This window comes from Sus scrofa, chromosome 6, assembly GCF_054392235.1.
Source record: "Sus scrofa isolate SSC_HxYL_T2T_F1_AM1 chromosome 6, Sscrofa_HxYL_maternal_Yorkshire_Landrace_v2.0, whole genome shotgun sequence".
Lineage (NCBI taxonomy): Eukaryota > Metazoa > Chordata > Mammalia > Artiodactyla > Suidae > Sus > Sus scrofa.
Genome location: NC_139388.1, coordinates 153,528,723 through 153,556,391, shown reverse-complemented (window position 1 = coordinate 153,556,391; position 27,669 = coordinate 153,528,723). Strand labels below are relative to the sequence as shown.

General features: G+C 40.9%; 2 long non-coding RNA genes across 4 annotated transcripts in view; one reads left to right on the top strand and one right to left on the bottom strand.

Annotated features, from left to right (window-relative positions):
• The window catches only part of LOC146402907 (uncharacterized), a 35,950-nt gene that overhangs the window by 602 nt on the left and 7,679 nt on the right, over nt 1–27,669 (bottom strand). Inside the window, exons 2-3 of one of the 2 annotated variants that reach the window (XR_014808095.1) lie at nt 26,859–26,961; nt 22,129–24,447 (exon numbers count right to left, since the gene is read on the bottom strand). This is a non-coding gene — a long non-coding RNA (uncharacterized LOC146402907). Of the gene's footprint in view, nt 1–22,128; nt 24,448–26,858; nt 26,962–27,669 lie in introns of those variants that run through there. The other variant, XR_014808093.1, reaches the window with a different exon arrangement.
• LOC146402908 (uncharacterized) lies at nt 85–6,691 on the top strand. 2 transcript variants are annotated; one of them, XR_014808098.1, is made up of 4 exons: nt 85–2,518; nt 3,104–5,132; nt 5,572–5,653; nt 5,898–6,253. It is a non-coding gene; the product is annotated as an uncharacterized LOC146402908 (long non-coding RNA). The 2 variants fall into 2 exon arrangements; XR_014808099.1 differs by lacking the exon at nt 5,572–5,653 and having other exon boundaries at nt 3,104–4,817; nt 5,890–6,691.

Sequence of the window (27,669 nt, the reverse complement as noted above, 5' to 3'; positions counted from 1 at the left end):
TTTTATATGGTTAATAGGAAGAGTCTTGGCAGTGAGGGAACCAAAGGCTGGTGTGTGTGTTAACGACATAGGTTCCTTGAAGAACTGTCCTGAAGAGAATGTGATCTGGAAGAAAGCCAGTTCCAGAACCATTGTCCATCAGACTCTACCTGTGTCTGTGATGGTGACAAACGGCAGCATCATTAGTGATGAACTCCTTTCTGGGAGGTGGAAGGGGAGGTTGGGAGCTGTTCTCAGAGGGCCCAAACCAGTCGAGGGGAAAAGGGGGTAGTTTGTGTCTATTTGTTGGGAGAGAATGATAGGAAGCACTGGAATGAGAGAGGCCTTCTGGAGTGGGAAGGGCATCCCAATCAGGGTATAGGCATTTCCTGATGTGACCTTGGACACAAAAGGCTTGGTTTCTTTGAGTCGCTCCCTTCCCTTGCCTGTACATTGAGAAAGAGGAGTCTACTTTTTGCTTGGGCTTGCAGAATTCCATGAGTTGGTGTCAGTGAAAACCATTTTATAAACTGTAAAGACCTAAGGGGATATGAGGAGTTTGTTCGTTTGTTAATGGCTTCTAGAAAGATACACAACTCTACTGCAAACACTTGCACTGTTTGGCTTGGTTTTTTGAACAACTAGATTTTAGGTGTGAAAAGTGTGTTTTTTTTTCTCTAACGTATTCTAGCCGTCTGCTAACAGAAAAGATGGAGCGAAAGAGAAGCAAGTCAAAAGGGGCTTTGAAAAGGTGGAAGCTCTGGGCCTTGAGTCCTCTGACCCAGCCCTGGGCCTGAGGAGAAGCCCATCGTGCCTACCCACTGAGCCCGCACCCCCAGCTCTCAGAGGCCTGGCATATTTGTTTCTGGTTGAGCGGTCTACTTTGCTGTTTGCCCCTTTGCCTCCACTGTTCAAGGCAAGTGGGGAAACCTGAGCCCTCCGCTGACAGACGCCCATTAGCGCAACACGCAGCCTCCCGGGCGAATTAAAGGTAATCAGATCCCAAACCCGCGCAAAAGACCACCCTCCCTTCGCCTCTTTCCAACAGTTGGCAGAGTTACACCCAGAGCCAGCTTCTCTCTTAACCATCACTATCTCCTTCCCTTGCCCTCTTAGGAATGTACAAGCCATTCTTTGCTTCCCGAGGGCAACACCAGCCAAGGAGGGCAGGTACGCAGAACAAAATTTGAAAAAGAAACGGTGCAGAATCAGCCCAGGAGTCGTAGAAAGCATTATCTTATTTTTATTCCCTGAGGGATTGCCTCCCATCTGAATTTTTCAAAATAAGAATTAAATCTGTCACATTATTTTCATATAAAACTCGTATCAAAAGCCCCCCTTTTTTCATACGGTTTCGTGCTTATGCACACAGCTCGGGCCCGTCAGCGGTGAGGTGGAAGGGAGAGAGAACACACACCTTCATTTCCTTGTCTGAGTCCTCTGGGGCTGAATTTCGCAGGCACCTTTAGAAAAACAACCCTAGAGAGTTCCCTCCCTCTCTTTTCATGGAGGCCTTGAAATTTCCGTGACTTCCCCAAGGTCACTCGGCAGCCCAAGGAGGAGCTCGGGAAATAATTACCGGAGGAAAAATCGTCTCTACCCAGAAAGGATGTCCCACTTGAGGAAAGGAAAAAAGCGAGCAGTGGGACAAGGAAGGTTGGGAAGGGTGGAGGGATGAAAGAAGACGCAGAGAAACACTGGGCCCGAGCGGGACTCAGCTCTCGGAAGGCCAAGACCTAGACCCTGGGAGGCCCCGCGGTACCCGCGCCCGCTCCGCCCTGACCGCGCCACGCCGCGCTCTGCGCGCCCAGCGCTGGGCGGTTCTGCGGGGACCGACGGCTTGATTTCCTCCTTATCTTGTGATTTGGGAACGGAAGAACGAAGGCGAGAACTCCAGGCCCGAAGCTCCGCTCACCCCGAGGGTCAGAGGTCCAGCCTCCTCGCTCGGATGTCTGGAGTTGGTCCCCAGGGACGTCCCCACCTCCTCCCAGGCCGGGTCCACTTTTGCGCCAGCCACAAGGGCTCGGCCTGCAGGACTCCAGCTCCCCCTGCCTGGAAGGAGGGAAGAGGGAGGCGAGAATTTGAACTGATTAGGGAGGAAACCCTTCCGTAAAAAGCTACCCGCTCCCGCGGCGCCCCAGTGGCAGACACTGGGGAAGCTCGCGACCGGAGCAAATCGCGGTGTCAATCCGGGCGGCCGAGACGCCCCAGCCTGAGATCTCGAGGGAATCAGGGACAGCTGTACTAGGTTCAGGTTAGGCCACAGCCCTGGGAGTCTGAAGGAGGGTCGTGAGAACTCGGGCGACAGGGCCAGGTTGGGGGACGGACGGCAGTGCCGGTTCGTCAGGCCTGCAACGAGTGGCAAGAAGTCTCCTCTCCGGCATCCCCGCCCCGCCGCTTCTGCTTCAGCGGGACTGGGCATTTGGAATGCTCCTCTTCGGGATCCGGCAACAGGAGCTGCAGTGCACGTCTTATCGAAGAAGGGAGCTTCGGTTCTTTTCCTCCCTCCATTCCTTCCACTCTCTCCTCTCGACAGATGGTAAGCGAGGCTCAGTTTTCTCCGAAAGATCAACACATTTTGCCCGTTACCCTTTATTGCAAGGAGCGCATGCCCGGGATCACAGGGAGCTAGCAATCCTAAACCTTACATTTTCTCTTTGCTCTCAAACTCCACCTGGGATGCAGCGCCTCCTCAGGGAAGGTTTCCTGAGCCTCCCAGCTCAGGTTAGTTGCGCCTTCTTGGAGCCCACGGTGCCGACTAATGAACCGTTGTCCACCATGCTGTACGAGCTCCTTAACTGTCTAACATTGCTGACCCCAAAAGGGGAGGATCAAAATTTTTTTGGTCTTTAATTAGGCAAATTAGGACCGTAGAAATGGGGATGAGGGATCCTGAAGGCTGTTCAAATAGGTCTTTCTGGAGTTTGGGGAACTGTTTTCTTCCCATTGCTTTCCTTGCCCCCCTCCCTTAAATGATAATGCTTTTATAAACACCATGTTAATTTTTTTTAATGAAGGAATTTAAAAATAATTTATTGGAGATCAAAAATATATATAACACATGTCAAGATTCATCCATATAATTGGATTTTCTGTGATGTTTTCTCTGCCATTATGAAATTAGTTGAAAACTCCTTGGCCTAGCCTAAAATACCAGCGGACAGTTCCACCTCCAGCTAATGAAGAAAACTCCTCTGGAATACCTTGGAATTTTCAGCCAGCTTCTGCTTCATTTCTTCCAGTAGAAGAGGAATCACTACCTCACAAGACATCCATTGACTTGGGGGCAGCTTTATTTGTTAAGAGTGTCTTGTTTATAGAACTCTTTTTTTCCTTAGTAAAGTATAGAGGATTTCAAAGTCATTTGCTTAGATTTCATCAAAGATGATCATATTATCTTGTGTTGGGCTTCTTTATCTTGAAATACAAAGAATTCGCCATTGTTTGGCTTCTAGGTTAAGACTACTGTTTGTGGAGAACACAAGCAAAAGCTAAAGCTTTGAGAAAGTATCAGGATTTGGTATTCAGCATACATGTTGCAGGGCTACCCATGGCCTTGCTCTGAGACCTACTTGGAGAGCCCTAGTTATTTATCACTTCCCCCAGGGCTGGGTTCAGACTATACTGATGGTAAAAGTTTTGTAGAATGGTTGTTAGAATCTCATGTTCTCTTTTTAGCCAGACAAAAAAAGCCTTTCAAAAAAGTTAAATTCTCTTTCATTGCTGTGAAAATTGGCATAAAAGTTAATCTCTTACCTGTCAAGTATCCAAACCATTCACCAAATGAAACTAAGAACTTAGATGGCTTCCTTAAAAAAAATTCATACAGATTCTACTATCTAATATAGAAAAGAAAGAAAAATTCCAGATTATTTGGCCATTGTCCTCCCATTGGAATCAAGATAATATGCTTTTTATTGTTATATACTTAATAATTTTTTTGCAAATTTATATCTAGTTTTATGGTCCCTATTTATCTCATCTTTTTTATTATTGAAGTGTGTGGTTGATTTATTGAGTTAGTCTCTATATAGCCCAGTTAGCTTCTTTCTTTGCTGTTGTTATAGATTATACTAGTCAGCTATCTCTCAAATTCTACCCTCTTACAAATGTAAATGTTGGTTACAAGAGCAAGGTGGAATCAAGATCAGCACAAATTAATCACAACCACTGTGAAATATCTGCTTTATTGATGGTACTTCAAGAGCATCACCTTTCCACATACATCAGGAATTATGACTTTATGATAAACTTGCTCTTGCTGCAAGAGTGCAAGAGTTAATAGGTTGGATTAAAAGACAAGACTGATTCTTAGTCCTAGCCCTGACATTGAACTTGGAAGTACCTGATGGACTCTATATTTGCCCACTGTAAAGACCACTATTTTTTAAAGTATAATATTGGCTTTACTCCCTGTGTTGTACAATATATCCCAGTAGCTTATTTTATACTTAATAGTTTGTACATCTTAATCCCCTACTCCTATATTGCCCCTCTCCTCTCCCCTCTCTCCACCGGTAACCACTAATTTATTCTCTTTATCTGTGAATCTGTTTCTTTTTTGTTATATTCACCAGTTTGTTGTATTTTTTAGATTCTACATATAAGTGATATCATGTAGTACTTGTCTTTCTCTGAAAAGACCACTATTGAAAATTTAGCTGAAAGAAAGAGAGGAAGGAGATGAATTATAATGTAACTATCATTTCAAAGGTTCAGGCAAAAGATCTTTCTGAGTAACTGTCTTAAAATTTAGAGTTTTTTTTTTTTTAATTAAATTCACTTTTTTTGTGTGTGTCTTTTTGCCTTTTCTGGGGCCGCTCCCTCAGTATACAAAGGTTCCCAGGATAGGGGTCTAATCAGAGTTGTAGCTGCCAGCCTACACCACAGCCACAGCAACATGAGATCCAAGCCACATCTGCGACCTACACCATAGCTCACCACAATGCCAGATCCTTAACCCACTGAGCAAGGCCAGGGATCGAACCCGCAACCTCATGGTTCCTAGTCGGATTCATTAACCACTGCGCCACGATGGGAACTCCAAATTCACTTTTGTTTTAAGATACCTGCTACTGGAGTTCTCTTGTGGCCCCACGGGTTAAGGATGTGGCACTGTCACTGCGGCAGCTCAGGTTGCTGCTGTGGCTCAGGTTTGACCCCTGGCCTGGGAACTTCCACATACCCCATGGGCGGCCATAAGCAGGAATGAAAAGGATATCTGCTATTTCAAGATATCTGCCATTCAAGCCTCCAGAGTCTGATGATTCCTTCACTCTGATATTGATAGTGTATATTTAGTTCAGGGGAAGAAATTGAATCATCCCCCTCTACAACTACTACCACCCATGGGACCCCCCAAATAAAGTGAAGAAACCCCACAGGAGACTGGGAGTGAACGCACGCTCCACTTTGGGAACCATCATTCTAGTACAAATATTCAGTATTATATATGTGTGTATATATGTATATATGTATATTATATGTAGATATATATGTGTATTATGCATATACTTAATGCTTTACATTTATTTATCTATTGCCTTTTTTTTTCTTTTTATGGCTACACCTGTGGCATATGGAAGTTCCCAGGCTAGGGGCTCAAATCAGAGCTGCAATCTGTGACCTACACTGCAGCTTATGGCAATGCCAATTCCTTAACCCACTGAGCCAGGCCAGGGATCGAACTTACATCCTCACAAAGTAAGGTCCTTAACCCACTGAGCCACAACAGGAACTGCCTCTTTATCTATTTTAAGTATTCTTACACAAATAAGATGACATGTGAGAAAAAAACTTTATTAAATTATAAGAGCTAATAATCTTATAGCTAATAAGAGATACCGTTTTTTTGTTTTTTGGGGTTTTTCTTTTTTGTATTTTCTAGGGCCGCACCTGCGGCATATGGAGGTTCCCAGGCTAGGGGTCCAATCAGAGCTGTAGCTACCGGCCCTCGCCAGAGTCACAGCAAGGCCAGATCCAAGCTGCGTCTGCAATCTACACCACAGCTCACGGCAATGTGGGATCCTTAACCCACTGAGCAAGGCCAGGGATCGAACCCGCAACCTCATGGTTCCTAGTCAGATACGTTAACCACTGAGCCACGATGGGAACTTCCTGAGATACTGCATTTTCAAAATTGATTTCCTTACTAGGGAGTGTTTGAGACATAAAATGATATTCTGGAAAGAGCATGGGCTTTGGATCTGATAGTCCAAAGACTATCAATCAAATTCTGGCTGTCATTTCCAAAATACAATTTTGATCAAAGGTATTTGTCTCTCTGAATCTCAACTTATTTACGAAATGGGAACCATACCATGAAGACTTGCAATGATAATGTGTTTGGAAATACAATGATAATGTATTTGGAGTGCTCAGTAATGGTGGCTATTATTATTGTACAGGTTTGTTGCTCTAACATCGGTCATATTTTTATGAGGCTCCCTTTTTTTTTCCCCTCTGATGTTATATACTCATAGTTGTCACATTTCATATTTTAAAATGACGTTGCTGATACCACTGTCCCTTCCATCTGTTTGAGCTAGGTATCATTTTTGTGTTCTCACAACTTAACAAATGTGAAACAATTTACTCTGTTGGGCCACTTGGTAAATCACTTTTTCACTTTCAGGGTATTTTTCAGTCTTGTGGATGAGAGGTCTTGACAATAGTCATTAAAGATATGATAGCACTCTCACAAGAACAAGGACATGTGCCTTATGTCTTTGCTGAGCTCTGGTGTAGGTGGACTAATTTCGACATTTTTCTAGATTTACACCAAGATTTCACTAAAAGAAGTTACTATCTGCCTAGATTGTTTCTGATCAGGCAGATACCTAATCTGAGCTTGTAAAGACTACCTCAGTTATACTATCTGGTTAATGGGAGGATATGACGTAGTACAGTTAAAGGAAGATGGGATAGAAGTCAGCCCACTGGGTTTTGCTGCCTGGAGATTTTGGCTAAGTTACCTGAAACTGTGTAAACCTCTGATTATGATCATCTAGTAGAGACATTCTATGTCTCTTTAGCTTAAATTAAACCAAACATCACTCTGAAAGTATGAGAAAGAGAAAGAAAAAAAGAGACAAAAGGAAGAACAAAACCCATTTAAATGTGAAGCTGCCACAAATTCCATTCAATAGGCATAGGACCCAGGGAAATGAAGCAAAGTGGCATGAAGTTGCTGGCTCCAGTTAGTTTCTATTCCCTTATGCATTTTACAGTGTAAGCCTCTTGCTACAGAAAATAGGATGACATCTCGCAATTTAAACATACTGCCTTTATATTTTGGTACAACATGGATTCTGAAAGCAAGCTGGTTCTCACATCTGTAGTTTAGCTAAAGAGGGAGGCAGCAGCCTGTTCCAACAATAGAAGCAAAGCTGACAACTGGATTAAGGGAGGGATGGTATGCTTGTACATTGTAAAGACAAATTTAAGGAATTTTGTGGATAATTTTTATTATATTTGATTTTTTTTTTTACCTTACTTGTTACTTTAGAATCTAGTTCCTGCACAAAATGCAATTTCATTGTAATATCTGTCTGACCAGGGTTGTTCTGGGAATCAAATGAGATAATATATGTTAAAGTGCTTTGCAAAATTCATGGTTACTATAAAATGTAAAATGTTTCTGTCCTCTGGACAAGACTTAGCCAGGAATCCATTTAAATGGTTTTATTCTGTGTTTTCACACAGAAAGTGAATTGTGGTTGAGTACAGAGCAATAAGTACAACAATAATAATGAGGATAGGAGCTAAGAAGATAAATTGACCATTTACTACCTCCTAGGAAATGTGTTTAGTGCTTCAAGTGGATTATCTCAATTAGGCACTGCTTTGGAAGGAGTTTTTCCTCTTAGATTTCTACCCTTTTAGGTTTTCCTAAGGGTACCTCTATTTCAAATATTATATACGCTTTCTGGGAAGCCTCCATATTACTCGTGTGTGTGTGTGTGTGTATAGTTTTGTTTTCTTTTGTTTTTTATCCCTTCTTATATAGCTGAATTTATTTATTTACTTTTTTATTATGTATTATTATTATTTGTCTTTTTGCCTTTTCTAGGGCTGCTCCCGTGGCATATGGAGGTTCCCAGGCTAGGGGTCTAATCAGAGCTGTAGCCACTGGCCTACATCAGAGCCACAGCAAAGCGGGATCTGAGCCACATCTGCAACCCACACCACAGCTCACGGCAACGCCGGATCCTTAACGCACTGAGCAAGGCCAGGAATCAAACCCACAACCTCATGGTTCCTAGTCAGATTTGTTAACCACTGCACCATGACGGGAACTCCTATAGCTGAATTTAATAACAAGAAGTTCTAGGTGAGTAAATACTTATTTCCTACTTGATATGCTTCCATAGGAAGGGATTTTTACTAAAAAACAGGTGAGCCTTTCCCTCTTACTCCCTCTCCTGAGTAAGGAAGGATGACTTATCTAATTGGTGAGTTTAGAAGGAATCAGGCATTTGCGGATCAGCCACTCCTGCGTATTTTGGACTTGCCCACTCACAGAGAGGATGCCTTCTGGTTTTCAGCCTCTGCCATGCCATGACCTTAACAGAACATGCTCCATGTTTGGGATTGAGGTCTGCAAATCCTATAGCGCTGCCTATAAATGGGTGGGTGAATCTAACTAGTTCAGCAACTATAAGCAAATCCACTTGGTTGTATGGCATTTAATTTAGGTTTCATTAGAAATAAAGCTAATATTTCTGGAGTTCCCATTGTGGCTCAGTGGCAACAAACCCAAATAGTATCCATGAGGACTCAAGTTCGATCCCCAGCTTTGTTCAGTGGGTTAAAGATCCAGCATTGTTGTGAGCTGCAGTGTAGGTCACAGAAATGGCTTGGAACTTGCATTGCTGTGGCTGTGGCATAGGCCAGCAGCTGCAGCTCCGATTCAATCCCTAGCCTGGGAATTTCTATATGCCGCAGGTGCAGCCCTAAAAAGGAAAAAAAAGGGGGGGGGGAAGGAAAGGAAGGAAGGGAGAGAGGGAAGCAGGAAGGAAGCTAACATTCTGATCTCTGGCTTCTATATCTACTTCTCAGTTGGTTCCAAATTTACGTAGGAAAGAGAAGGGTTAGGAATTAACTACTTAAAGCCCTAACAAGAGACAGTATAAGGGAATGAGGATTAAGGCCACAGGTGTGGAAATGAGATTGCCTAATTTCAAATTCTGGCTCCATTATTTTTCAGCTGTGTTATCTTATGCAGTTATTTAAACTCTCTGTGCCTTAGTTACCTTATCTATAAATCACCAGCAATAATTCTACCTACCCTAATAGAGTTGGTGAGAGGATTAAATAAGTTAATACATGTAAAGTGTTCAGAATAGTCCTGGGTATACAATAAGCATTGAACAAGTATTAGCTTTTCTTCTCCTTTCTTTTGGCCATTCTCTTGGCATCTGAAAGTTCTCAAGGCTGGGATCAGACTCTAGCCACAGCAGTGACAATGCCGAATCCTTAACCACTAGGCCACCAGGGAATGCTCAACTTTTATTTTTTTGGTAGTGTTTTTTTTGTTTTGTTTTGTTTTGTTTTTTAGGGCCACACCCCCAGCATCTGGATGTTCTGCAGCTAGGGGTCCAATTGGAGCCGTAGCTGCCGGCCTATGCCACAGTCACAGCAAAACAGGATCCAAGCTGCATCTGCAACCTATACCACAGCTCACACCAACGCTGGATCCTTAACCCCTGAGTGAGGCCAGGGATTGAACCGCATCCGCATAGACACTAGTTTGGTCTGACAACCAGTGAGCCATGACAAGAACTCCAAGCTTTTTCTTATTATTATATTAATACTAATAGTCCAAAGCTACAATCTAAATATTTGCAAATAATTTTCATTCAGCTTCTTCCCTTCTTAATAGAAGTTGATTTACCGATTGCCATGACAGGGGCTCTCTACTGGTTAATTCTCTGTGCTAAACATAGTAATTTAGTCTTTTTTCTCCCCTTTTCTCTGTTTGTCACAACCTGGAGAAAGGAGACTCACAGTGACATTCATTAGGGACAACTTTAGACTTCTTCCATGAGGTTTTCAGGTTAGTCTGCTGCACTCACTCTTATCTCTGTATTAACACTTCTTTCAGAGTCATTTTGTGTATCCTATACAATTTAGCAATTAAATATGTGCTGTCATATGTAATGAAATAATGGATAGAGTAGAATTTTTCTTTCTTTCTTTTTTTTTTAAAGACAGAAGCCCCTGAGTGGCTCTCTTAGGATGCAAATATCCTGCAGTAACATTTGGGCAGAATGGTCAACATTTTGTCATGGAAAATTTTAAACACAAAGAAAAGTTGAAAGACTTTTGCAACGAATAACCTGTATACTCACCGTTTCCCATTAATATTTTAATATACTCGCTCTATTACAAAGTTGATCCAGCCATTCGTTCTTTGATTCATCCATTATTCCACCTTACTTTTCTGATGCATTTCAAAGTACAGTATTGCAGTAATATTCTGAAATGCTAACCTTTGATTCTTTCCTTGGAATTTCCTTCCATTCCTCTATTTCCCGTCGGAGACATAAGCAACGTGGCATATAGAACAGATCTGAAGCCTGACTGCTTGGGCTTGAAATCCAGCCCTGCCACTTAGTAGCCGTGGGACCCTGTAACCTTACTATTACTTAGTGTCTTCATCTGTAACAAGAGGATAATAATAGCACCTACCTAGTGAAGTCGTTGTGAGAATACACGTCAAGTGCGGCAATAGTGCTTGGTCAGCAAACGCTTGGAGTGTTTTAGACAATGTATACATTTAATTCTTTTTCATTTCGGTGTGACTCCCACCCCAAGGGGGTAGGTAGGACCAGAATAGTACCATTATTATTAAATATATTGTATCTTAGTTATTATTGCCTATTATAGCAGAAATTCATAGGGGAAAACGGGTCTGCTTGGCTTTTGTGTTTTAAAACAGACACGTCGAAGTTGATGGCAAAAAGAAAGGAAGGCTTTTGGAAAGAAACTGGGCTCTTTGCCCATCAAAAGCCAAAGTATTTGGGGGAGGCAGAAAGAATTTAGGTTATTAACAACTGATTTTGGAACAACAGATACAACAGATAAAGACAGCTGGCCAAATCATATAAAATTCCCTAGCCTTGGAGAGGAGAGAGAAGCAGCAACCAAGGAGAAACTGATGAAGATAAATGAGACCTTCCTCAAGCCAGGCTGATTCCCAGAGTTGGGATAAATGTCCCTGTGGAGGAACTTAGGGTCTTGAAAGCAGAGAATTGTGCTTCTTGCGAATATTTTTTGGACTCTTGGAATGTATTCCTTTTTTTTTTTTTTTTTTTTAAATCCCATCCCTCTTTCCAGTTCAAACTAGGACATCATCCACTGCCTCAGAAAAAGGAAACCATAAGAAACAAAAATGATAAATTTTAGGCTTTTGAGCACCAATCCCCAAAGACCTGACAAAACAGAACAAAACAAAAAATAGGTTTGGATGAGGACAGTTGTTTCTGGTTCCAGAGGAGATACCAAATTTCTCAACTAGAAGAGAACTCAGGGAGTTCCCATCGTGGCACAGTGGTTAACGAATCCGACTAGGAACCATGAGGTTGCGGGTTCTATCCCTGGCCTTGCTCAGTGGGTTAAGGATCCGGCGTTGCCGTGAGCTGTGGTGTAGGTCACAGACGCGGCTCGGATCCTGCGTTGCTGTGGCTCTGGCGTAGGCTGGTGGCTATAGCTCTGATTCGACCACTAGCCTGGGAACCTCTACATGTCTCGGGATCGGCCCTAGAAAAGGCAAAAAGACCAAAAAAAAAAAAAGAAGAGAACTCAGGGACAGTTCCAGGCAAACTGGGACAGTTGGTCATCCAGGTTGGGTGTGGGGGGGTGTCTTCTGTTTTCAATTATGCTTGATATTTATACAATGAATTACAAATTTCCTGGATTGGAAGAGAGGAACAGTCCTAAGCAAACTGGGACAGTTGGTCCTCCTAGTTGGGGGGTGGTCTTCTGTTTCCAATTATACTTGATATTTACAAAAAAATATTGAGTGTTGTTAGGGTACATTGAGGATTCTCATTTAGAATTCGACTAGTAAAGGAAAGACTTGGCAACATTTCAGTGTTCCCATTATACATGACATAAGTAGATGGCTGGAACCCCCACATTTTTAAGAGAGATGCTTTATTTTGTGCATTACTGACTTGAGTTGGCTATAATTTTCAATTGCTTCTATTTTTGCTTTTTAATTTAGAATTATAATTCTAAGCACTTTACATGAATAAGCTATATAAAAACAATTCATACATATTATTTTCCAATTGCTTTTGTATAACCATGCTTACTGACAACATAAAAAAATTGGAAATGACGATAATAAGTATAAACTAAGTGGAATTATAGTGAAGAGCACAGGCTTAGAACCAGACTATTTGGGTTTGAATCCTAGCCTTCCCTCTTACTAGTGTGTGATATTGGGTAGGTTCCATTTCTTCATTGGAAAAGTGGGAATTAAAATAGTATCTAACTAATAAGGTGGTGTGAGGACGAATTTAGTTAATATATGCAAGGTGTTTGTAACAGTGCCTGGCCCATAGTAGACATTCAAGGATTATTAGGTGATTTGCAAGTTCTTTTGCCTATTAATGAAAACTTAAGCGTTTACAGCTAATTATTTTCATAATTAAGACTTCACTAAGAGTGGGGAAGGCGGATAAAAATGTTTTCTGAGATGACACAGTGTTTTATTCCTCTAGCTTTTTTTTTTTTTTTTTTGTCTTTTTGCCATTTCTTGGGCTGCTCCTGCGGCATATGGAGGTTCCCAGGCTAGGGGTCGAATCAGAGCTGTAGCTGCCGGCCTACGCCAGAGCCACAGCAACGCAGGATCCGAGCCGAGTCTGCAACCTACACCACAGCTCACAGCAACGCCGGATCCTTAACCCACTGAGCAAGGGCAGGGACCGAACCCGAAACCTCATGGTTCCTAGTCGGATTCGTTAACCACTGTGCCACGACGGGAACTCCTCCCCTAACTTTTAATGAGGCCGTGCTATGGACCTCAGCGTGCCATTCAACATTCATATGTTGGAAGTTCTAACCTCCAACATGACTGTCTTTGGACATAGGATCTTTGGGAGGTAAAGTTAAATGAGATCAGAAGAGTGGGGCCACAGATTCCAGCCCATGTTTCCTTACCCTATTCCGCCCTACTCAAAGGTGCCTGATGAGCAGAATGATGGAGTAGAAAGAAGGCCTAACTTCTCAGACCAGCCTTGCCCCTCATCAACTGAGTGAGTTGGCCCAAATCTTTTAATCTCTTCTGGCCTCAGTGCTCTTAGTATAAAATGAGGTGTGGGGGATTAATACATTAATTGGGTTGAATTACATGTTTGAATTGATGACAAAACTGACATGAAGAAGAAGCAACAATATAGAGACCAAGAACTAAGACAAAGTTGTTAGAGCCAGAAGACACTGCCTTGAGAATAAGACCCTCAGTTTTTCCAGTGATGTTGGAAAGGGCATTGGATTTTCCACAGCAGGTGGAGTGGGAGTTTGAGTTAGTTTTGCTATGTCTTAAGAGGCTGGGAGTCCTTGGGTGCCACTTGGGTTATGAAGAGGTTTGAACTAGAAGCTTTTTTTTTTTTTTTTTTTTTTTTTGGCTTTTTGCCATTTTCTTGGGCCACTCTCGCGGCATATGGAGGTTCCCAGGCTAGGGGTCCAATCGGAGCTGTAGCCGCCGGCCTACAGAAACGCAGGATCCGAGGCGTGTCTGCAACCTACACCACAGCTCACAGCAATGCCGGATCGTTAACTCACTGAGCAAGGCCAGGGATCGAACCCGCAACCTCATGGTTCCTAGTCGGATTCATTAACCACTGCACCACGACGGGAACTCCTGAACTAGAAGCTTTTTAACTCACCTTCCAGCTCTTGGGCTCTATAACTTAATGACCATAAGGGGTGATGAAAGGAGCAAAGGGGGAGGATGAAGACTCATTTGTGTTAAAAATGAAATGAAGTATATAATTGGTCCCCACACTCCCCTTGACGCCTGTAAACTACAGGGGTCTCTCTTTTTTTTCTTTCACATGTTTTTTCTCTGCTTGCCCTTGATATCCATTTTCACTTGACTGGAGTGTTTTAACCTGGGTACTCAACATTCCCTGGAACAGGCGTGGCCCTATAGATCTGTAAGGGTAATGCTGTCACCTTTCATCTCATCTCTTGTCTATACTTGCAGTGTGTGTATTAGATTAGGCCTAGACCTTAGATAAACCTTCAATTTCAGCTCTACAACTCACTACCATGTGCCTTTGAGCAAGTTACTTCAGCACCCTGTGCTATATGGCAGTTTATGCTTTAGTCTATCTGCTAGGTAGGAATAAATAAAATACTTACTTTGTATTGTGGTTGAGAGGATTAAATGAGATAATATTTGTAAACTCTCTTCAGATATTTAGTACCTTGGAAACAATAACCAGCAGGTAGTAGGTTCCCTGGAACTATTTTTTGAATGAATAAATCTGGCTTAATCTGGCATCTGGAATATAGTAAGTGCTCAAGAAACGAATTCTTTACACATCACCTTCTTTAGTAATCTTCTGTTGTTTTTGCTGCCCTGCATCTATTTGCTCATTTTCTAGTAGCAAAGCCCTAATTCTCCATTGTGAAACTGCCCCTCCCTTAGTCTCAGTTTTGAGGTTCTGGTGGGACTGACCCCATATCTCTGTTCCACAAAGTTGGTATGTGGCCCTGTCCTGGCCCAATTTAAGACAGTGAGAGTCAGGCCAGATCTTTTTCTGGACCTAATGTGAGAGTTTCTCTCTTTCCATCTAGGCTTCCAAGTTGGTAAAAGGTAAGCCTGAAGCTACTGGGGGCCATCTTGTTCCATGTAGGAAGAATCCGCCCAGGAATAAAGCCAAGAGAAAGAAAAGCAGACCCCAGGGATGAAGGGAAGATGATTCCTGATGATATATATCCTTTAGCACTTGGATCCAGACAAAAGTGAGACAAGCACAGGTCTCTGTCTTGGAGGAGCTTATAGATAGAAAAAGGACAGCATGCTGGGAGAGGGTCATGCTGCCATGGAAACACTAAGGCAGGATACCAACCAAAGCTTTGTTGAGCACAAGTAGGTTGGGGAAGACTTCTGGGCAGGCAGCAAGAGACATCTTAGGAGTTCCCTAGTAACTCAGCGGGTTAAGGATTCAGCATTGGCATTGTTGTGGCTCTGGTTATGGTTATGGCATCGGTTCGATCCCTGGCCCAGGAACTTCCACATGCTACAGGCATCCCACCCCCCACCCCCCAAAAATGAAGAGATCAAAATGATAAATATGAATTAGTCAGATGAATGTGGGTTGTATAGAGGCTGGTACATGTGAGACAGGGTAGAAAGGAAAAAGTGTAGGAAGAGAAATCAATGGCTTAAAGGAAAACAGTATGATGCTTTCAGGGACTTCAGTCTAACTGAAGCATACAAAACTTTTCCAAACACAGTCTCATTTAGTTCAACATGTTAAATCTTGCACAATGAAAGCAATGTACCAGTTAGAATGCCTTTAGTTGCCGGACAATGAAGACTTGATTAATGAAGGTCTTTTATTATCTAAAGGTATGCTGTCCAGGACTGGTACTGTGATCCTATAATGTCATCAAGCATCTGGGCTCTTCCATCTTTCTGTTTTATTATTCTCAGCTTTTGGTCCTTATGCACATTACTTTTGGTAGAGAGAATAAAGGCCCTCCAAAGATGTCCACATTCAAATACTTAAAATTCATCAATATAGGAATTGCTGCCATGGCCCAGTATTTAATGAACCCGACTAGTATCCATGAGGACATGCGTTCAATCCCTGGCCTTGCTCAGTGGGTTAAGGATCTGGTGCGGCCTTGAGCTGTGGTGTAGTTTGCAGATGTGGCTCGGATCTGGTGTTGCTGTGGCTGTGGTGTAGGCCGGTGGCTACAGCTCCGATTAGACCCCTAGCCTGGGAACCTCCATATGCCATGGGTGCAGCCCTAAAAAGACTAAAAAAAAGAAAAAGAAAGAAAGGAAAAAAAACCATGAATATACAACTTTCAATGGCCAAAGAGACTCTGTAGATGGGATTTAGCTAAGAATCTTGAGATGGGAAGAGTAACCTGGTTAGTCAAGGCAGGCCTAGTGTAAACAATGGTCCTTATAAGAGGGAGGCATGAGAATCAAAGTCATGGGAAGGGGAAGGAAAGGTGTTGAAAGAAGCTGAGGTCAGAGAAGCAGAGATTATGATATTATGTTGCTAGTTTTGAAGATGGAGGAAGGGGCCATGAACCAAGGAATGTGGGCTGCTTTTTTTCCTTTCCTTCCTTCTCTTTTCTTTTCTTTTCTTTTCTTTCTTTTCTTTTCTTTTCTTTTCTTTTCTTTTCTTTTCTTTTCTTTTCTTTTCTTTTCTTTCTTTCTTTCTTTCTTTCTTTCTTCCTTCCTTCCTTCCTTCCTTCCCTTCTTTCTTTCTTTATTTTGGCCATGCCTGCAGCATGTGGAAGTACCCCAGCCAAGGATCACACCTGTGCCAAACGTCATATCCTTAACCCTCTAGGCCACCAGGGGACTCCTGGGAAGCTTTTAAAAGTTGGAAAAGTTCTGACTTCCAGAACCATAATATAATGATTTTTTTTTTTAAGCCACCAAATCTGTGGGAATTTGGCAATAGAAAATTACCACATCACCCATGTTTGCAAGATGGCTGTCAGAGCCCCAGGTATTATTTCTGCTTTTAATTCAGGAAGAAGGGATTGGAGCTAAACAGAGCACACTGCATCTACACCTTTTGTCAGAAAAGGAAAAACTTTCAGAGATGCCCTACCACAGGACTTCCTCGTATGTATCACTGACCAGAACTTGCACACAATGGCTACATGTAGCTGCAAGGGAGGGTAAGAAAATATCTTACTTTCCAGCCTCATTTGTTTTGCAGATGGGTTCAAGTCATTATTAAGGGAAGCATAAAAGATCATGCTAGGGTATAGAACCTGGGGGTATGTGATCGAAGGTGCTCAAGAAAAGAATTCTTTACGCCTCACCTTCTTTAGTAATCTTCCATTGTTTTTGTTGCCTTGCATCTATTTGCTCATTTTCTAGTAGCAAAGACCCAATTCTCCATTGTGAAACGTTCTCACACAACATTTCTGCCGTATTCTGTTAGCCAAAGAAAGTCACAGGGCCAGCCCAGATTTAAGGATTGAGGAAATAGACTCTATCTCTTACAGGGATGAGCATCGAAGAATTTGTGGTCAATTTTAATCTACCACATACACATATTACTTTTTCCGATAAAAGCTACTTAATTAAAAAAATAAGTAACTAAACAAATGGGACCTAATCAAATGCATAAGCTTTTGCATAGCAGAGGAAACCATAAACAAAATGAAAAAACAAACTACAGGCTGGAATAAAATATTTACAAATGATGCAACTGACAAGGGACCAATTTCCAAAATATATAAACAGCTCATGTAACTCAATATTAAAAAACAACCCAGTCAAAAAGTGGGCAGAAGACTCAAATAGACATTTCTCCAAAGAAGACATAGGCACATGAAAAGATGCTCAATAACACTAATTATTAGAGAAATGCAAATCAAAGCTACAATGAGGTATCGCCTAATACCAGTCACAATGGCCCTCATCAAAAATTCCATAATAACGAATACTGGAGAGGGTATGGAGAAAAGAACCCTCTTACACGGTTGGTGGGAATGTAAACTGGTGCAGCCATTATGGAAAACAGTATGGAGGTTCCTTAAACAGCTAAAAATAGAGTTATCATATGATCCAGAAATCTCATTCCTGGGCATATATCCTGCAAAGATGAAAACTCTAATTTGAAACGATACATGCATCTTGGCATTCATTGCAGCACTGTTTACAATAGCCAAGACATGGAAACAATCCAAGGGTCCATCCACAGAATAGTGGATAAAGAAGATACAGTATATATACAGTGGAATGTTATTCAGCCATAAAAAGAACACTATAAAGCCATTTGCCACAACATAGATGGACTTAGAGAAGTAAATCAGACAGAGACAAATATTCTATGATATCACTGATATGTGGAACTAAAAAAATAGTACAAATGAATTTATTTACAAAACAGAAAGAGACTCATAGACATAGAAAACAAACTTATGGTTACCAAAGGGGAAGCATGGGGGGAGGGAAAAATGAGATACACACTACCATACATGAAAAAGGTAAACAGATACACACTACCATATATGAAAAAGGTAAACAGACACACACTACCATATATGAAAAAGGTAAACAGATACACACTACCATATATGAAAAAGGTAAACAACAAGGGTTTACTATATAGCACAGGGGACTATATTCAATATCTTGTAATAACCTATAATGGAAAAGAGCTGGGGAAAAAAGCAGTGTATGTATAACTGTAGTTTTCCTGTGGGCAAGCGGCTTATGGCATTGTCCTTGCAGCAGCTTGGGTCACTGCTATGGCACAGGTTCAATCCTTGGCCCTGGAACTTCCACATGCCATGGCACAGACAAAAAAAAAAAAAAAAAAAAAAAAAAAAAATCGAAATATGCATATGACTGAATCACTTTGCTCCACACCAGAGACTAACACAATATTGTAAATGAACTATACTTCAATTAAAAAATACATATCAATGCTGCTTGTAATAAATTCACAGGATTTTAAGAATTGGGTGGGACTTTGGAGATTAGTATAAAAACCATTTAATTTTATAAGTAAGGAAACTGAGGTTAGAAAGGTAAAGTGTTTTGGATAACATAACATAGTAACACAACAGGATCTCCTTCTGTAAACAAAGCTTATTAGTGATCTTTGATCTAAAGAACCTGACAACATAGCCCTACTGCTCTTAAGGGGCTGCATCCGGGGCATATGGAGGTTCCCAGGCTAGGGGTCGAATCGGAGCTGCAGCTGCTGGCCTATGCCACAGACGCAGCAACGTGGGATCTGAGTTGTGTCTGCGACCTACACCACAGCTCAGGGCAACACCGGATCCTTAACCCAATGAGCAAAGCCAAGGATCAAACCCACAACCTCATGGTTCCTAGTCAGATTCATTTCTGCTGTGCCATGACGGGAACTCCTCTTATACTCTAATACTTAAGAACTTTAAAGGTTAATCTCAACCAAGCAAATGAAAAGACCAAGCAAATGAAAGACCAAGCAAATGAAAGAATCCAGAGTTCCCGTTGTGGTGCAGCAGAAACAAATCTGCCTAGGAACCATGAGATTTTGGGTTCGATCCCTTGCCTCGCTCAGTGGGTTAAGGATCCACATTGCTCTGAGCTGTGGTGTAGGTCACAGACATGGTTCGGATCTGGCATTGCTGTGGCTGTGGTGAAGGCCAGCAGCTGTAGCCCCAATTTGACCCCTAGCCTGGAAACCTCCGGGCTTGGAGGTTTAGAGCCTTGGATGTGGCTCTAAAAACCAAAATAAATAAATAAAATAAAAATAAGAAAAATTAAAAAATAAAGAATCCAAGCAATTCTGAGAAAAGCAAAATAGCAATTTAAGTTATCTAGGTTACTTAGTCTCAGAGTTTTCGTTCTTTCTCTTTCTTTCTTTCTTTCTTGCTTGCTTGCTTTCTTGCTTTCTTTCTTACTTTCTACCTAGCCTTAGTGTTTCTGTAGAATAACTTACCAAGTCATTATATATAACCTGTTTAAAATCGCTTTATACAATGTTCAAATGGAGCTAGATGCTTTTTCCTTTGGGGATATTTTCCCCCCTTTTTTAATTAAAGTATGGTTGATTTACAATGTTATGCCAATTTCTGCTGTACAGCAAAGCGACCCAGTCATACATATACATATTCTCCTTCTCATACCATCTTCCATCGTGTTCCATCCTAAGAGACTGGATACAGTTCCCTGTGCTGTAGAGTAGGACCTCGTTGTTTATGCATTCTAAGTGTAACAGTTTGCGTCTACTAACCCAAACTCCCCATCTATCCCATTTCTTTCCCTTTCCCCCTTGGCAACCATAAGTCTGTTTTCTATATCTGTGAGTCTGTTTCTGTTCTGTAGATAGGTTTGTTGTGTGTGTGCCATATTTTATATTCCACATATAAGTGATATATATGGTATTTGTCTTTCTCTTTCTGACTTACTTCAGTTAATATGAAAATCTCTAGTTGTATCCATGTTCTTGCAAATGGCATTGGTTCATTCTTTTTAATGGCCAAGTAGTATCCCATTGTGTATATGTACCACTATGTACCACATCTTCTTCTTCTTTTTTTTTTTTTTTTTTGTCTTCTTAGGGCTGAACCTGCAGCACATGGAGATTCCCAGCTAGGGGCCAGATCAGAGCTGCAGCTGATGGCCTAACCACAGCCACAGCAACTTGGGATCCAGGTTACATCTGCAACCTACACCACAGCTCACAGCAACTTGGGATCCAGGCTACATCTGCAACTTACACCACAGGTCACAGCAACGCCAGATCTTTAACCCACCGAGTAGGGCCAGGGATCAAACTTGCATCCTCATGGATGCTAGGCAGATTTGTTTCCACTGAGCCATGATGGGAATTTCCCACATCTTCTTAATCCATTCATCTGTTGATGGACATTTAGGTTGTTTCCATGTCTTGGCTATTGTGAATAGTGCTGCAATGAACATCTGGGTGCATGTATCTTTTTCAATGAAAGTTTTGTCCAGATATATGCCCAGGAGTGAGACTGCTAGATCATATAGTAATTCTATATTTAGTTTTCTAAGGAACCTCAATACTGTTTTCCATAGTGGTTGTACCAATTTGCATTCCCACCAACAGAGTAGGAGAATTCCCTTTCCTCAACACCCTCTCCAGCATTTATTTGTAGACTTAATGATGGCCATTCTGATGGCTGTAAGTTGGTACCTCATTGTAGTTTTGATTTGCATTTCTCTAATAATTAGTGATGTTGAGCATTTTAAAAACAAATGTAGGAGTTCCTGTTGTGGCAGCAGAAGAGAATCCAACTAGGAACCATGGGGTTGCAGGCTTGATCCCTGGCCTCGCTCAGTGGGTTAAGGATCCGACATTGCCATGAGCTGTGGTATAGGTCACAGATGTGGCTTGAATCTGGCCTGGCTGTGGCCGTGACTGTGGCTGTATCTCCTATTCGACCTGTAGCCTGGGAATCTCCATATGCCTCCGGTGCAGCCCAAAAAAGCGAAAAAAAAAATAATAATAATAATAAATTTTTAAAAATAAAAACCAGTGTACTGTCGAGTATATTCAAGTCATTCTTAGGCCCAAACTGGGAACTTGGGAGTTCTCTAATAGCTCTGCTTCATCTTTAATTAATGTAATCATGATTATTAATTGGTTAATGAATTTTGTTTTGTTTTGTTTTTGTCTTTTTGCCTTTTCTAGGGCCACTCCCACGGCATATGGAGGTTCCCAGGCTAGGGGTCTATCGGAGCTGTAGCCGCCAGCCTACACCACAGCCACAGCAATGCTGGATCCTTAACCCACTGAGCAAGGCCAGGGATCGAACCTGCAACCTCATGGTTCCTAGTCGGATTTGTTAACCACTGTGCCACGACAGGAACTCCAAATGAATTTTTAAATTAAGTCAGCAAATGTTTATTGTGAACACACTAATTCAAAATGTTGCGCTGAAAATAGTAATGAATGTAGACTAGAATAACGAGTTTACTCTCACATCTCGTTGTGGGCAAACATATATATCTACCTAACTACAACACGAAGAGGCATGAGTTAGATGTGGTGAAGGAGGTATTAGCAAAGTAGAAGTAGAATAAGAATTTGGGAGAACAATTGTTGCAGCACCAGCTGGGCAAAGCGGGAAAGCCTCTAATCATTTGTAGCAGAGGGGAAGAAGAACCCAAAGAATTTTTTTCTATATTTAGAGTGGCTAATACAATTTCTTCACAAATAGTTAAACTTGGGGAATTTAAAAGGCTTAAATGCTGAAGATGTATGTCTGGGCTATTGGAAACCCTACAACAGAGAGTCATTTTTTTCTCTGTAAGGGGATCTTTTGGATACATAAATTCTGAATCCAAGAATTCCTGTAATTACTGTTATATATGGATTTTCTGGATTAGATAGAGCTACTGAGCAATTAAAATAAAAAGTTCTGGCAGGCCAAGGAAGTAAAGACAGGTAAGTAGCCTTTCTTTTTTTTTTTTTTTTTTTTTTTTTTGTCTTTTGTCTTTGTTGTTGTTATTGTTGCTATTTCTTGGGCCGCTCCCGCGGCATATGGAGGTTCCCAGGCTAGGGGTTGAATCGGAGCTGTAGCCACCAGCCTACACCAGAGCCACAGCAACGCGGGATCCGAGCCGCGCCTGCAACCTACACCACAGCTCACGGCAACGCTGGATCCTTAACCCACGGAGGAAGGCCAGGGATCGAACCCGCAACCTCATGGTTCCTAGTCGGATTCGTTAACCACTGCGCCACGACGGGAACTCCATAAGTAGCCTTTCTAATAGAATTCTCCCTTAACAGACCTTGTTTGTTTCATTAATGCAGTACAGTAGATTGTAAACTCTGATAAAACAGAGGGAGGCACAGGAAAGTAATTTCTTAATTTACATAAGTTTCTTTAACTTTTAAATTATAGTTTATCTCAGCTCATTCATCGACTTTTTTTTTCTTTTCTTTTTTCTTTTCTTTTTTAGGGCCCTACCTGCAGCAGTGAAAGTTTCTGGGCTAGGGGCTGAATCAGAGCTACAGCTGCAGGCCACAGCAATATAGCAATGCCGGATCCAAATTACATCTGGGACCTACACAGCAGCTTGCAGCAGTGCCAGATCCTTAACCCACTGAGCGAGGCCAGGGACTGAACCTGCATCCTCATGGATACTAGTTGGGTTGTTAACTCCCTGAGCCAGCATAGGAACTCCTGACATTTTCTTTTGTGTTCACAAATCACCTAAATAAAAAGGTAAATGGCCAGGCAGAAATACCTTAAAGACAACAAGAGAAAAATGCTAAAGTTGGCCTAAGTGGCAGTACTAATGAATGGAAAATATCTCTGTTCATTAGAAGCCCATAAACTACTCCTTTTAGAGCCTTGAACCCCCAAGAACGAGTTGAATTGATATGAGGATAGAGTTTTAACCAGTTATTGTTGCTTTTTTTGGTTTAAGTAAGACTTGGACTCTCATTTTATGACTGCCTATGTTATTTTTCAACATCTGGCCACCTTATGATATGCAGCTGCTAATGGAGCACAGGATATATATATATATCACTGGACAAATAAGAACACTGTATTTTTCTGGAGGGACAAAACATATTCTTGGGACTTTTATTGAGTTACGTTTTACTAGTCCTAAAATATTTAGAGTTATGTACTTAAAAGATACAGAGCATAGGTATTACATCCACAGAAAGTATTTTAGTCAGTGAATGTTCAATGTAGCAGGTAGAGATGAACTTAGCACGTCTTGTAGACTGAACTGGGAACAGACTCTTCAGCCATAAAATGCACTTAACAGTCTATTTAATAGTGGTGAGGTCCTTGAAAATGCAATATCCATGCTAATCTCGCCTTTTTCTAAATCACAGATGAAAAATAGGTCAGTTAGGTAGAGCCTTCTCTTTCTATTTAAAGTGTGACATTTAATCTATTTAAACAACTACCAAAACTTTATTAATTCAATGTAAGATAAGCATGCTGAGAAAGTCGAGAACTTTATCAAGAACACAAGGTTTTCCAAAATTTGATCTGGATATCTTAGGTTTTAGGACTCAATAAAATCTCTGCTGGGTAGTTTTGACCACATCAGTAACACCAAGGAGGAACCAGAAAAAAAGCAACCCAGACTGTAATTAAATCTCACACTGTGAAATGGCTTAAAGGAACTGAGTGTTTTACAGAAGGTAAGAGGCAAAACTTAGAAAAGACTTTCCCCTTCCCTGATGCCTTTAGGAAAAATTCATTTGGGAAGAGAAGTATACATAGAAAGCTTCCAGCAGAGAACAAACCAGGGAGTCAAATTAGGGCAATGAACCAGATACCAGCCTTGGTGCACTTCTTTTAAACCACAATGTTCTGTAGAATTCTTTGGAGAGGAAAATGCAGGATATCTGATAAATCGTAATTGCATTTCTTTGGGGTCTCTTTTGGAGAATGTCTGTTCACACTTTTCTTCTCCAGTCCTTCTCATTTATTTGAATAGGATTTAGTACTCTTGGGCTCCACCCTTGCAATCAGCCCAAACAAATGTATGCCTAAGGTAATGCAATAGTTTCAGTCTTTCTCTAGAACAATTATAAAGAACATGAGCTCTAGGATTTGAAAAGTAAACAGAATGAAACTCCACTACAGCTTTAGATAGGGGTTTCGTTGAAAACTTGTTGCTGTTTTTTGTGTGTTTGTTTTTAATTTTTTCTTACCATACATTCTTGGGTTGCAGATTTGGGTGTCAACTGAAGGAAGGGGATGCTTTCCTCTTTCTACCCTCTCTTCCAGAATCGAAAAGAAATCCTGGAGGAGAAAGGGCACCTAGAGGTTATGCACTGACTACTGTGGATTTTATAAGAGTCCAGTTCTGTTCAGTTCAGTTCTTATTCCAGAAAACTAACTCCATCAATTATAGAAAATAACTTTTTATAGATAGTTTTTTTCCAAACCTGTCTTCACCGCATATCCAGGAAGGATTATTTTCCTTCGCACCATCAAAGCACCTAGGTTCTTTCCTTCATTTTATGAGAATCATTCAGGTGATATGTAGTAGCTACTATTATTGGGCACATGTGGTATCTCATTTAGATTTTTAAATCCATGTTCCTAGAGGCAGAGTGCTACTATTGACAATATATGTCACCCCCCTTCTCATTAAAACCAAACCCCAAACCCACTGTAAAACAAAATGGTGATAAAAAAAATCACGCCCTACATATTTTGTGTCCCACCCCTCCCCTGAATACTCTTTTTTAGTCTGGCAATCTTTAAAAAAAAAAAAAATGGTGAGCAAAAGCAAAAACCCAAGCAGGAAGCAAAGGCTTTATTTTGTGACTTACCCTGTTTCTCTGGTGTGGACTTTCATTCTTTACTACAAATAAAAATTTATTTAAAAACCTGACTTTAAATCTTGATGTATTTACTGTAAAATTTACAAGTTGGAACCTCCTACTATCTTGATTCATATGATTTTAAAATGGAGTTTTTATCATTTCCCTTGAGGAGACGTTTTGGTTTGAATAGTTCTTACTGGCAGGTTTCCTCCTTTATATTTAGCCCAAATTTTCATTTTCAAAGACCGTTTTAGACAAGTACCATGATAGCTCTAGCCAATGGATCTGTGTGCCACATAATAGAGTGTGACAATCCACTCAGTTGTGAAAGACACCGAAGATAAAGTAATAAAGTAGAATTTGTGTTATCACATTGGCTTTACAAATCTACTTAAACACTGACCCATCAGTGTTTCTCATTATTGGAAATTATAGATGTTTATAATTCTCCAAAATATGTTGGGCTGATTTATATCGTATATCATATATTCAGATTTAAGTTCAAAATCCTGGGCTGAGAGAGAGATAGATTTGTGACACTCCTTGGAGGTTTGGGGTCCATGAACCAATGAATACATTACATTGTCACATGAAAGATCTCTTTTTATCTGTAAAGATACAGGGACCATCTGATATTTTAATAACTTTTAAAAACAGAGTTTTAAAATATTATGATTTTATAGAACTTAGACTTCCACACCAAATTATATCCATGGATTTTTATACATTCATATTTCTTCTGTCTTATTTACATCTAGATAGAAATAAAGATATAAAAATGATGTTCTTAGAATTGTTCCTAGGTGCTGTTACAATAACACCATTTGAACTATGTGGTCAGAATGTGTATTATTTCTTTCATGGTCCAAATCAACAAAATTATTTTTATAGGTATTATGATGTACATACACACAGCTGAAAAATTTGTATTTCTGTGAGAATAATTCCAAGTGGTATTCGAAATTGACAGTAATTTATATTCTGCTGGGCTGTGTATAATAGTGGTCTATTGGAGTTCCTGTCGTGGCGCAGTGGTTAATGAATCCAACTAGGAACTATGAGGTTGCAGGTTCAGTCCCTGCCCTTGCTCAGGGGGTTAACGATCTGGCGTTGCTGTGAGCTGTGGTGTAGGTTGCAGACGCGGCTCGGATCCCGCGTTGCTGTGGCTCTGGTGTAGGCTGGCGGCTCCAGCTCCGATTCGACCCCTAGCCTGGGAACCTCCATATGCCGCGGGAGCGGCCCAAAGAAATAGCAAAAAGACAAAAAAAAAAAAAGAAAAAATAGTGGTCCATAAACTCCTTAAGGGCAGGTTGTTTATTCAATAACTGAGTATATCCATAAGTAATTATAAATGAACTTGATTAGTTTCATTTAAGCAATAAAGAAATTTCAGTAATTCTAATTCACAGTAGATAACATAGTCGATAATGTAGTTGATTACGTTTTGGTCCCATTCAAACAGAGGGTTAGTTTCTGAAGTCCCCAAAGCAGTTTATCTCCTCTATAAGGCTATTTGGTGGTTTGAAATAGAGATGATGATTCTGTGTGTGTGTGTGTGTTTGTGTGTGTGTGTAGGTGTGTAAAAGAGGGAAGGGAAGAGAGAGAGAGGAAAGAGGAAGAGTGGGAAGGGAAGGGTAGATTAAATACTCTATAAAGAGAACCTTTTCTATATCAACTATTTGGCTGCCCACCGGAATAATTTATATAACAAAAGCAGATAACTGCTTGATTCTTTTTCTTTATTTACCACTTCTCGAAATAACGTTTTGCTAGCTTACTCCACTGGTGACTTTTTTTTAAAGTATCTTCATGAGCTCACAGATAATGTGACAGACAATTCACATTTGATGTGTTTCATGATATTGTAGTTATTATGCTTACCAGTGCTCCATGTGTCCCATCCATGGCCCAAGGGAGTCTCCAAGGTGGCTCCGGAGTCTTTCTGACATTGACCCTAGCAGTCTTTGATAGTTTTCCTTGATATCTGGTAGAACAAAATGTTCCAGATTGATTTTCTGTATATTTCTTTTCCAAACCTGTAATTAGCTATTTCTCCAGTGATCCTCTATTCCTTTTTAGCAAAAATGGTGTTTCAAGACCACGACCTGTGTGCTAAGGCTGCTCATTGTTATTGAGTGGGTCTTTGTTTTTAGTCCTTTCAGTAACAGGAGCTAGGAAATGTTTTCTATTTTCTCCCTCCCTCTTTCCCTTCCTCCTTCCCTCCCCTTCTCTCTTCCTCTCTCTCTTCCTTTCAATAATTAAGTAAAATAAACTGAGTTCATGTTAATATTTAATTTCTGTCTTACACCTTTTACCTTTCATCTTTCCCACACCAAGAATTCTTGCATCAAAATACCAGGGTGATAGAATCTGAATATCACATAAATCTTCATTTTCTTTATTACACTTTACATATACAGTAGTCTTAGAATAATAATACTGATCCTAATGCCATCAACACAGTTACTAACAACAATCATTTTATTTTTTTTAATAGATCTTTTTTTCTTAGGGTATATTGCACTTGGGATACATTGTTACATTACTGTGTTTTAAATTCTTGGGGAGTTCACTGGTGGTCTAGTGGTTAGGATTGGGTGCTTTCCACTGCTGCAGCCCAGGTTCAGTTCCTGGCCTGGGAACTGAGATCCCACATCAAGCCATTGCACACAGTACTCAATAAATTAGATAG